Below are 12795 nucleotides of genomic sequence, written 5' to 3'. Positions count from 1 at the left end.
TCTTAACAGATAGAACAGTTTTCAGAGCTCTCTGAAAGACTATCTCCTAGGTTATACTTTTCAGGCTGGCATGAATAAAATTTTTCACTTCTTTCATAGATGGACTATTGACTACTTTTTCATTGACATTTGCATGGCATTCCTGTCAGGATATCAGAAACACCCACCAGAGAACACCTGGAAGACACCCCTAACTGGCTCTTTGTACCAAAATGGGCCCTTTGAGACTCACTGGCTTCTCCTAATATTTTGATCTCACTGTTTGAGTGATCCTAAAATTTTTATTTGAGCTGTTTAAAATTAAGACTTGGAGTCTTAAGAGGCATTGGTGCATTTTCTTAGGTACGGACCAACGGGGATCTGGGCAGGTGGTCCAGGGAAACATAGGTTGCTGGTTTTAGTTAAATTTGGCTTAACTTTAGAAAAGCAAGTTGATATATGGCCTGAACAAACCATTTGCTAGTGAAATGAGAGACTGAATTATTCTCAAAGAACAAGGGACATTTGATCCTTTCAGCCACAAGACATCCTGAGGTGATTAAGAACCAAAACAAGTATCTGAGGATTAATCCTTGTGATGTTTAGCGGTCCCACAAGGAGTCTCACTACACTCATTAAGTAAATACTGCCCTTCCAGGGAGTATGACAAAGGCTAATCACCTAGTGCTCCAAGCATCCATGGCAGTTTTAGATTGTCAAAGGGAAAAACCAAGACACATAAAAGAGCTGAACTGATTGAAGGGTAACTCCTCGAGGAGCTAGACTCAGAAGTAGCACACATCCAATTAAACACATCATCCTCAGAAAGTTTATTCAGCTCATATCTCATATCTGAATTAGGCCACCAAACTAATAGTGGGAAGCTGTGCCTCGAAGGCCAAACAACTCCCAAACAAACAGGCACCTATGGGAAACCCAGCTGGGTTCATGTATAACATCAATGGAATTGACACCTTCAAGTATTTAACCAAATGGTAAGGTCTGATCAAATATAATTTGCCCCTGAGTTGGCCAAGGTGGGGCACTTTAGATTACCTAAGTTGGTTTGTTTGCAAGCTCAATTAGAAAAGTCCAGCTATAAGATCAAATAGCCAGAATAGAAAGTGTATTTTAATCGGTATTTAATCACTTTGAAAGCCTCAAAGTGAGACAACGATAAAATGGTCTCACTGCAAGAGATACAAAAAATAACCAAAAATTATTAGAAACAGTGGCCTAATAAGAAAGGAACTCAGATATCATTGCTTATTCTCCCACTCTCTTTCCTCTTCTATCTGGTTCTTCGAATTCTCTTCTTTTTGAACTTCCTTGTCCTGACCTTCCTGCTCTTCCACTTTCAATTTAAAAGGAAGAACTTATTGAGTGTAAGGGAAAGGATAAAGACAGCCCTAAAAAATAGCTGCCCCCTTTAAGGAGAAAGCTACAAGTAAAGTGGAGCTTGTTCTCATCTATATTCCTTGGACTAAGATAGAAATTAAGAACTTAACTAAGGATTTTCCATATCCTTTATAGGATCCTTTGAAATTTGCTAAATAATATGAGCTTACAGTAGTAACTTATGAGCCTGGATGTTCAGACTTGTAACAGTTTATACAATTATTAGTCTCTGAAAATAATGCAAAATAATGGCTCCAAGAGATGGGTTAGAAGACACTTATAGACAATTTTCATAAACCTTCACCAGAAATACAGAGAAATTGCCCACAACCTATATTAATCTATAAGTAAAATCTTTCCAAAGGAAATAGATTGGGCAAAAATCCATCACTGTAAACAAAAGCCAGAAGAGACTTTTCTTGATTATTCCAAAAGATTTGAATATATAGTCAAACAGCATTCTGGCACCCACCCAAAGAGTTTTCTAAACCATCAGAATGATCCACTATTTTATTTGAAGGAATAGATGAATTGATATGACTGGTAAAAAGATATGGACTTGATTGAGCTACTATGTATACTAATACACTTGTCACTCTTGCCAACAAACTCTCCAAAACTTTACACAACAGAGAAAAGGAAAAAGCTGCTAAGGTAATAAATATGCAGTTACGACAGCTCAACAGTCCATTGAGACTACCTAGCCCAAATCTCAGTCAGTCTTGAAAACAACCACACCTGCCTTCGGAACCAAGCAGAACCCTGCAGGTCTCCCCTCCAAGTACAAAAGCCCCTTTCATGTTTCCTGCCCTTTGTTTGTAGAAAAGCTGAAATCTCCCAGGCCTCTGTGAGTCACAAAAAAACAAGCTCAAGTAGTTAATGATAAGGCAATAAAGCCGCAGATTCAGTATCTGATGCACATTCTTGAGTTGTTTTACAGATACTATTACTGCCACCAGAAGGAAAAAGCTAACTGCATGATAGCCAGACTTAAGCCATGACAGAAGATGCTCTATCTTGATGATGCCCTGAATCTATGTCTACCACAATTTCAAGAATTATCCTTAAGAGAATATGATTAATACTATTGCTCATAGGTATCACCTCACAACACTTAGAATGGCCATCGTTTAAAAATCTACAAATAATAAATGCTAGATAGGATGAAGAGAAAAAGGAACTCTCCTACACTGTTGATGGAAATGTAAATCGGTGTAATCATTATGGAGAACAGTATGGAGGTTCCTTTAAAAACTAAAAATAGAGTTACCGCATGATCCTGCAATCCCACCCCTGGCCATATATCCAAAGAAAGTTCTAATTCAAAAAGATACATGAAACCCAATGTTCATACAACACTACTCACAAAGACTGCCTTGGTGGTCCTGTGGTTAAGACTCTGCACTTCCACTGCAGGGGGCACAGGTCACAGTAGCCAAGATATGGAAGCAATCTAAATGTCCATTAACAGATAAATAGAGAAATAGGGAGACACACACACACACACACACACACACACACACATATATACAATGGCATATTACACAGTAATGAAAACAGACTGAAATAATGCCATTTTTGAACCTAGAGATTATCATATTGAGCAAAGTAAGTCAGACAGAGAAAGACAAATATCATGATGTCATTTACATGTGGAATCTTTTTTAAAAAGTGGTATAAATGACCTTATTTACAAAACAGAAACAGACTCACATAGAATACAAACTTATGGTTACCAAAGGGGAAAGGTCAGAAGTAGGGACGATAACTTAGGAGTTTGCAATTAACATATACACACTATAATATATAAAATAGGTAGGCAAGGATCTAGTATACAGCACAGGGAACTATACTCAATATCTTGTAATAATCTATAATAGAAAATAATCTGAAAAAGAATATATGTATGTATGCATGTATAACTGAATCACTTTACATTTGAAACCAACACAACATTGTAAATTAGACTTCAATTAAAAATAGGAAAGGAAAAATAAAACAAAAAACACTTCTGCTCATGATAAATATCTTTGTGGGTATCAAAATAACTGTACTTTGTTCTGCCCATATAAGTAAATGGGCAAACTAAAACTGTCAGTGAAGAGATGCTACAGAACCACATTGACATCTTCCACTCTAAGAATACAGCATTCTATGTTAGCATGAAGAAATGGACCTTCACCCATAATCCCACAAAAATGGAATGATGCTCTGACAAGTGGGGATTTGTATGCAGCTTTTGGCAAGAAAGAGCTCTTTGCTTGAAAGAGCTCTCTGCAAGAAGCCCCTTTGTTCTGTCACTTTAACAAAGTTATATTGTAACTAATCTTAAAGCAGGCACCACCATGCTCTACTCATCTCTGGCCCTATCATACCGTTCATATCTTTTGATCACACAATACTTCCCCTAACCTCTTGGTTCTTTCCATAGATCAAAGAAGTAGAAATGACAAAAAAGTAATTAACACATGCTCAGATTGTTTCCCTAGCTTCCCTTAACCTCTCAAATATCAAGGGAACTGTGTGAACAAGAAAGCATCTAAATGGCAAAAACCATCACAATATAGCAATTATCCTCCAATTAAAATAAATAAATAATATTTTTAATTAAAAAAAGAGAAAGATCAAGAGAAGTCAACAAGCCTGCATGCACTGGGGGACACAGACAAGTCAGACCCACGGTGTCTATTATTAACTGAATTACTTGCCCTTTTCCCTTTAAAACCTTTCATGACCATGCAGAATCTTGGGAGTTTGTTTTTGGAAGACTAGTCTGCATTCTCTCCAGATTGTCAGCATTCTAATTAAAAGCAACTTTTCTTTCTACCAACAACTGCCTCTTGGGTATTGACTTTCAAGTTGCAAGCCGCCAGACCTGAGTGTTGTAACTCCCTTATTGTGGAAAACCTGGACATTTTAAAAGAGACTGTCACAAATTTAAACAAGATTTAGAACAAGGCAGGATTAACAAAGAATACGGGTGCTCTGAGGATTATGAGACGGCATTTGCTCTCCTAACTACCTTAGGGGAAATTAAAATAACAATCATATAGAAAACTTCTAAAGCCCTTGGATACATGGGGGCTACATTATTTATTCTTAATCCTACCCTTATTCATTGCCCTCTCCCTCAAAGTAAACACTGCATTCAAATGATAGGGGTTTCTAATTTACCTGTACAAGTTTTTAAACCAGAACAGTTACTTTTCAGTTAGGAACTATCATTGAAAGACATGTGTTCCTTTTGGTAAAATGTGCTCCAATTCACTTGATAGGATGAGACCTTTCAGAGGTATACAATGCCCATATTATCTTTTCACCAAAGGGTGGAATGATTTTAGATTTATAAAATTTAGATGCAGACAAGAACATAATTACCAAGAAATTGATGGCAGTGAAAACAAGAGTACAGACAGATGGAAAGAAAGTTAACCATTTACTGTTACAAGTGCCTGAGGAATGGCAGTCATCCTCAGATATTAGTAAAATCAACTCAGCTATTCCAGTGGTTTTTCCAGTACTCATATACAGATGTGAGAGTTGGACTATAAAGAAGGCTGAGTGTCAAAGAATAGATGCTTTTGACAAGGGCAGCGGGGAAGGAAGGAGAGGGTGAGATGACTGGAGAAAATAGCATGAAGCATATACACTACCATATGTAAAATAGATAGCCAATGGAAATTAGCTGTATAACTCAGGGAATTCAAAGACAGCTCTGTAAAAATGTAGAGGCGTGGGAAAGGGTGGGAGGTGGGAGGTGGGAGGGAGGTTTGAGGGGGAAGGGATATATGTACATATATGGCTAATTCATGTTGATGTATGGCAGAAATCAAACCAATATTGTAAAACAATTATCTCTCAATTAAAAATAAATAAATTTTTAAAAATCTTGTTTCCTTCTTCCATTTTTGTTTTTTCGTCTTCTGGGACTAATTGTTGAACTTGTAGGGGGAGTTTATTAACAGTTAAATTGGGGTAAAGTTTAAGTAGTGGACATTCTCAGGGCTGGAGATAAATAAAACTTAAAGTAGCCTGTTTAGGTGCTGAGCCAGGAAATTGATTCCCTTTGGCCTCTACTGAATCAGATTTGGAATGTCCAGGTATTTAGATAATGGCCAATTGTTTGGATAATTATGGAGTCTAATAGTTCTTAGACTAATTTCCCATATTTTTATGAATTGCCTTGAGGAAGTAAGAAATCCTCTTTCCTTTCACAGCATTCCAAAATCTTGACCCAGTCCAAAAGCTTAGAGGACTATTAGTGTAAATATTTGCTATTTAATCTTTGGCTAGTTGAAAGCCCTGATTAGAGCAATTAATTGAGCTTGTTGTGCCAACTTTGGTTCTGGTAAGTAAAAACTTTAATTATGTCAAAAGTGGACATTATTGTATATCCAGCTTGGCAATGTTCCTGTTCATCCTTTAAGTAAGATCCATCTGTAAACCAAATTAAGTCAGCATTATTGATAGGATTTCTTGTAAATCATTCCTAGGAGTAAGAAGATAATCCATTAGTAAAATGCAGTTGTGGCTGTTTTCTTTCTGTGGTTCTGGAAGCAAAGTTGTGGGGTTAAGATTAACTCCTTGAGCCAAAGTAATATTAGGCAAAGAAAACAATTATACCTTGAAAGACGTGAGTGTACTCACAGAACAGAGCTGAGTGTAATGGGAGTTTAAAGGAGATTCCACTGAATGTGGAACATAGACAGGCAAATGAGACCTGAACATGGGCTCTTAGGTAATTTTGAACAAGACAGCTGTTGTTGAAAAAACTTTCATACACCATGGGAGTTCTTTTCCCTGAATCTAGGTGGTGGCTGTACTATCCTATGGGTTGATGCTGGTCACCATGTTTCTGAGTTAACACACCTCTAGGGCATTTCCTTTATCTTCATGCTCAAAAAGAAAAAATGGTAATTTATAGTTAGGATGGCCTAAAATGTCCAAGCCTGATTCAATGAAGATTTTAAGACATCTACAGCCTTTTCTCTTTTCTACTGTCCAATTAGGCTTGATTAGTTGTACTTAAGAAACACATAGAGGCTTCCCTGATGGCTCAGATGGTAAAGAATCCACCTGTAATGCAGGAGACCTGGGTTCGATCCCTGGATTGGGAAGATCCCCTGGAGGAGGGCATGGTAACTCACTCCAGTATTCTTGCCTGGAGAATCCCTATGGACAGAGGAGCCTCGTGGGCTACACTCCATGGGGTCACAAAGACTCAGACACGACTGACAGATTAAGCGCACACACACACACACAAGCACAGACAGAGGAGTTGGGAAATGAAGGGGTAAGTAGGTACTCAATTCCTATAATATCCAGTCAAACCTAGAAATCCTCTCAGCTATTTCTTTTTTTCAGGGAACAAGAAAGCCAGAATTCCCTTAATTCTTTCACAATCAATTAACAATCCTTCCTTGGATATCAAATGACCCAAATATTTCACGACTGGTAAACAGAATTGCAGTCTGTCTTTGGACACTGTATGACCCTCAGAGGCTGATTGTTCTAACAGATAGAATCCCTTTCAGAGTCCTATTCAGTTTTAGAACACAAAAGTAAATTCTTTACATACCGAATTAAAACAGAGCCATTAGGGAAGTGAGCAGCCAAATCAGGCTTAAGTATTTGAGAAAAATAAGTGGAGCCTTCAGTATAGCCTCATGGCACACCTATCCAGGTATACTGAAGATCTTCCCACACAATGGAAAAATAGTATTGGCTTTTTTCTTTCACTATAGTACTAAAAAATGCACCACACAGTTCTATTACTGAGAAATAACAGGTAGTTTCTGGAATGGCTGAGAGCAGAGTGTGAGGATCAGGAAACAGGGTGGCGAGGGATCACAATGCTATTTATAGGTCTCAGGTCCTGAACAAACCTCCAGTCTTTATTTGACTTTCTTGCTGGTAAAATCAGCCTATTATAAGAATTGGCCCAAGGAATTATAAGTCCTTTATTAAAGAATTCCTGAATAGGAATTCCATTTAATGCCTCCTATGTAAGTTCAGTTCAGTCGCTAAGTCGTGTCCGAGTCTTTGCGACCCCATGAATAGCAGCATACTAGGCCTCCCTGTCCATCACCAACTCCCGGAGTTCACTCAAACTCATGTCCATCGAGTCAGTGATGCCATCCAGCCATCTCATCCTCTGTCGTCCCCTTCTCCTCCTGTTCCCAATCCCTTCCAGCATCAGGGTCTTTTCCAATGAGTCAACTTTTCGCATGAGGTGACTAAAGTATTATAGGTTCAGCTTTAGCATCAGTCCTTCCAATGAACACCCAGGACTGATATCCTTTAGAATGGACTGGTTGGACTTCCTTGCAGTCCAAGGGACTCTAAAGAGTCTTCTGCAACACCACAGTTCAAAAGCATCAATTCTTCTGCACTCAGCTTTCTTCACAGTCCAACTCTCATATCCATACATGACCACTGGAAAAACCATAGCTTCGAATAGACGGACCTTTGTTGGCAAACTCATCTCTCTGCTTTTTAATATGATATCTAGGTTGGTCGTAACTTTCCTTCCAAGGAGTAAGTGTCTTTTAATTGCATGGCTGCAATCACCATCTGCAGTGATTTTGGAGCCCAAAAAAATAAAGTCTGACACTACTTCCACTGTTTCCCCATCTATTTCACATAAAGCGATGGGACCAGATGCCATGATCTTAGTTTTCTGAGTGTTGAGCTTTAAGCCAACTTTTTCACTCTCCTCTTTCACTTTCATCAAGAGGCTTTTTAGTTCCCCTTCACTTTCTGCCATAAGGGTGGTGTCATCTGCATATCTGAGGTTATTGATATTTCTCCCAACAATCTTGATTCTAGCTTGTGCTTCTTCCAGCCCAGCATTTCTCATGATTTACTGCCGAGGTCCAGCCCCGGCTGATCCAGGGAGTTCGAAGCGGAGACGGCTTCGGCGATCAGGATACGATAGCTTTAATTAAATATTAATTAGAGATATAAAGAGTAATAGAATGAGGATAGCTCAGCAGGAAAATTCAGTGGAGAAAAGAGGCTGAATAACTTGGTTTACGTGGAAAGCTAATAAAATTCCAAGGCAAGGAATTTACGTCACCTACGTATGCCGCAGGCGTCCTCCCATTCTCCTGAAGAAGAGGAGACACTAAGGCCTCCCCAGTCAGATCTTAGAAGCCCAGGCATAATTAGTAGGCTTGACGAGCCTCCACGTTCCAGATGGGGGTTCAGCCAGAAGGTGAGAGAAAGAACGACATGGGGAGACCAGTCTTTCGAGGAACTGATCCCATTTTTTATTTTTCCAGGGTCTGTTTTTATACACTGAGATGTTATACAAAAGTCACGTGGGGTCAGCAGTCCGGACTTTTATTAAAGTCAGGTGCTTCATACAGATGTATACAGAGGTCTTAGGGGTGTTACATCATCTTCTGGCCAGGGGGCCTGCTGACAATTTATGACCCTCTCCTTGTGACAGCGGTCAGTCAACCAGAACACTTATTTCTCCAGGGCTGATTATTCTTAAAACAGACGCCACCTTCCAAAGGTACCAGATAAAGTTACATTCCTATAGGGTGAGGGTATAGTGGGTTTTAATTAAGGAAAGAATTTGCTTAGCCTAAGGTCTAAAGTGATTAATATCAAAGGTTAATACTTATTTCTTTTATATATTCATTAATGTGTATAAGGGCAGGGGATGTGGAGATTTAGCAGTAAACACTGGATCAACAAATGAAAAACCCTTCACCAATACAATTTCTAATCAGCCCACTATACTTATGCTAATAGTTTTCTAACTTCTCTAAAGAACCTGTTTTTAGAAGGTTTAAAGCATCTCGTGCCTCTCACGGTTGGGAGGCTGTGAGCAATCACATGTGGCCTGACAAGACTGTCAGGCAGGCTAGAGAACCTTCAGAGGAGTTTGTAGGTTGAAACACTCCTATCACGCCCAGGAATTATTAACTGGAGCTCTAAGTTAACTCCTTCTCCGAAAGAGGTGGTGGGGGACAGCCCCCCGTAAAGTCAGAGGTGTAGGTGAGAGCACAAAGTAGTAAAGTAGGCAGACTCTGGTTTTGGGGGTAGATGCTCAAGAATTTCCAGGGGGATTCCTGAGGCTCGATCCCGCCTTTGCGTATGTCGAGCCTCCTTCCTCATGACCTTTGCCAAGGGTGGAGGTCCTCACGCTGGCTCCCACCAATGTACTCTGCATATAAGTTAAATAAGCAGGGTGACAATAGACAGCCTTGACGTACTCCTTTTCCTATTTGGAACCAGTCTGTTGTTCCATGTCCAGTTCTAACTGTTGCTTCCTGACCTGCATATAGGTTTCTCAAGAGGCAGGTCAGGTGGTCTGGTATTCCCATCTCTTTAAGAATTTTCCACAGTTTATTGTGATCCACACAATCAAAGGCTTTGGCATAGTCAATAAAGCAAAAATAGATGTTTTTCTGGAACTCTCTTGCTTTTTCCATGATCCAGCAGATGTTGGCAATTTGATCTCTGGTTCCTCTGCCTTTTCTAAAACCAGCTTGAACATCTGGAAGTTCATGGTTCACGAATTGCTGAGGCCTGGCTTGGAGAATTTTGAACATTACTTTACTAGTGTGGAGATGAGTGCAATTGTGCGGTAGTTTGAGCATTCTTTAGCATTGCCTTTCTTTGGGCTTGGAATGAAAACTGACCTTTTCCAGTCCTGTGGCCACTGCTGAGTTTTCCAAATTTGCTGACATATTGAGTGTAGCACTTTCACAGCATCATCTTTCAGGATTTGAAATAGCTCAACTGGAATCTTTCAGGATTTGAAATAGCTCAACTGGAATTCCATCACCTCCACTAGCTTTGTTCATAGTGATGCTTTCTAAGGCCCACTTGACTTCACATTCCAGGATGTCTGGCTCTAGGTGAGTGATCACACCATCGTGATTATCTGGGTCATGAAGATCTTTTTTGTACAGTTCTCCTGTGTATTCTTGCCCCCTCTTCTTAGTATCTTCTGCTTCTGTTAGGTCCATACCATTTCTGTCCTTTATTGAGCCCATCTTTGCATGAAATGTTCCCTTGGTATCTCTAATTTTCTTGAAGAGATCTCTAGTCTTTCCCATTCTCTTGTTTTCCTCTAATTCTTTGCATTGATCACTGAGGAAGGCTTTCTTATCTCTCCTTGCTATTCTATGGAACTCTGCACTCAGATGCTTATATTTTTCCTTTTCTCCTTTGCTTTTTGCTTCTCTTCTTTTCACAGCTATTTGTAAGTCCTCCTCAGACAACCATTTTGCTTTTTTGCATTTCTTTTCCTTGGGGATGGTCTTGATCCCTGTCTCCTGTACAATGTCACGAACCTCCATCCATAGTTCATCAGGCACTCTATCTATCAGATCTAGGCCCTTAAATCTATTTCTCACTTCCACTGTATAATTATAAGGGATTTGACTTAGGTCATACCTGAATGGTCTAGTGGTTTTCTCCACTTTCTTCAATTTAAGTCTGAATTTGGCAATAAGGAGTTCATGATCTGAGCCACAGTCAGCTCCCGGTCTTGTTTTTGCTGACTGTATAGAGCTTCTCCATCTTTGGCTGCAAAGAATATAATCAGTCTGATTTCAGTGTTGACCATCTGGTGATGTGGATGTTGTCAAATATTGAGTAGAGGCTAGGAATTATCAATAGTTACTTTATGGAACTTGTTGCTTTTGTCTTTTTTAATTAATTTACTTGGAGGATAATTATTTTACAATACTGTGATGATTTTGCCATACATCAACATGAGTCAGCCACAGGTCCACCCATACTGAACCCCCCTCCCACTTTATCCCTCTGGGTTGTCCCAGAGCACTGGCTTTAGGTGCCTTCATGCATCGAACTTGCACTGGTCATCTATTTTACATACAGTAATATACACATTTCAATGATATTCTCTCAAATCACCCACCTTCACCTTCTTCCACTCAGTCCAAAAGTTTGTTATTTACATCTGTGTCTCCTTCCCTGCCGTGTACATAGGATTGTCGTTACCATCTTTTTAAATTCCATATATATGCATTAATATACAGTATTTGTCTTTCTCTTTCTGACTTACCGACTCTCTATAATAGGCTCCAGTTTCATCCAGCCCATTAGAACTGACTGAAATGCATTCCTTTTTATACATGAGTAATATTCATTGTGAATATGTACCACACTTCCATATCCATTCATCTGCTGATGGACATCTAGGTTCCTTAGTCATAAAGTCATGTCCAACTCTTTGCATCCCCATCGACTGCAGCACACCAGTCTTCCCTGTTCTTCACTATCTCCTGGATTTTGTTGAAACTCATATCCATGGAGTCGGTGATGCCATCCAATGATCTCATCTTTCGTTGCCCCCTTCTCCTGCCCTCAGTTTTTCCCAGCATCACAGTCTTTTCCGGTGAGTCAGTTTTTTGTATCATTTGGCCAAGTATTAGAGCTTCAGCATCAGACCTTCCAATTAATACTCAGGACTGATTTCCTTTAGGACTGGTGGTTTGATCTCCTTTCAGTCCAAGGGACTCTCAAGAGTCTTCTCCAACACCACAGTTCAAAAGAATTAATTCTTTGGTGCTTGGCCTTCCTTATGGTCCAGCTCTCACATCCATACATGACTACTGGAAAAACCATAGCTTTGACTATATGGACAAAGTGATGTTCTCATTGTTGGCAAAGTGATGTCTCTGTTTTTTAATATGCTGTATAGGTTTGTCATAGCTTTACTTCCAAGGAGAAAGCTGTCTTTTAACGTCAAGGCTACAGTCACCATCTGCAGTGATTTTGGAACCCAAGAAAACAAAATTTGTCACTGTTTTCATTGTTTCCCCAACTATTTGCCATGAAGTGATGGGACAGGATGCCATTATTTTAGTATTTTGAAGGTTGAGTTTTAATCCAGCTTTTTCACTTTTCTCTTTCATTTTCATCAAGAGGCTCTTTACTTCCTATTTCCTTTCTGCCACAAGGATGGTGTCAACTGCATACCTGAGGTCATTGATATTTCTCCTTGCAATCTTCATTCCAGCTTGTGCTTCATTGAGCTTGGTATTTCACATAATGTACTCTGCATAGAAGTTAAATAAGCAGGGTGACAATACAGAGCCTTGACGTACTCCTTTCCCAATTTGGAACCAGCCTGTTGTCCCATGTCCAGTTCTAACTGTTGCTTTTTAACCTGCATACAAGTTTCTCAGGAGGCAGATAAGGTGGTCTGGTATTCCTATCTCTTTATGAATCTCCCAGAGTTTTGTTGTGACCCACATAGTCAAAGACTTTAGTGTAGTCAATGAAGCAGATGGTTTAATGGAATTCCCTTACTTTTTCTATAATCCAACAGATGTTGGCAATTTGATCTCTGGTTCCTCTGGCTTTTCTAAATCTAGCTTGTTCATCTGGAAGTTCTCAGTTCATGTACTGTTGTAGCCTAGCTTAAAG

At 39.4% G+C, this 12795-nt stretch overlaps 1 long non-coding RNA gene across 11 annotated transcripts in view; it reads right to left on the bottom strand.

Moving 5' to 3' along the window:
- The window catches only part of LOC147340636 (uncharacterized), a 193752-nt gene that overhangs the window by 55158 nt on the left and 125799 nt on the right, over positions 1-12795 (bottom strand). The window contains exon 4 of one of the 11 annotated variants that reach the window (XR_015159541.1): positions 8626-10926. The exons of the other annotated variants lie outside the window; for them this stretch is intronic. This is a non-coding gene — a long non-coding RNA (uncharacterized LOC147340636). Of the gene's footprint in view, positions 1-8625; positions 10927-12795 lie in introns of those variants that run through there. 11 annotated transcript variants of the gene reach the window in all.

The sequence above is a fragment of the Bos grunniens genome, chromosome X (genome assembly GCF_055505025.1).
Source record: "Bos grunniens cultivar Pamir isolate PY7600 chromosome X, Bosgru_T2T1.0, whole genome shotgun sequence".
In the NCBI taxonomy this organism is placed as follows: Eukaryota; Metazoa; Chordata; class Mammalia; order Artiodactyla; family Bovidae; genus Bos; species Bos grunniens.
Note: the sequence above shows the minus strand (reverse complement) of the source record. Positions and strands in the feature narration are given on the sequence as shown.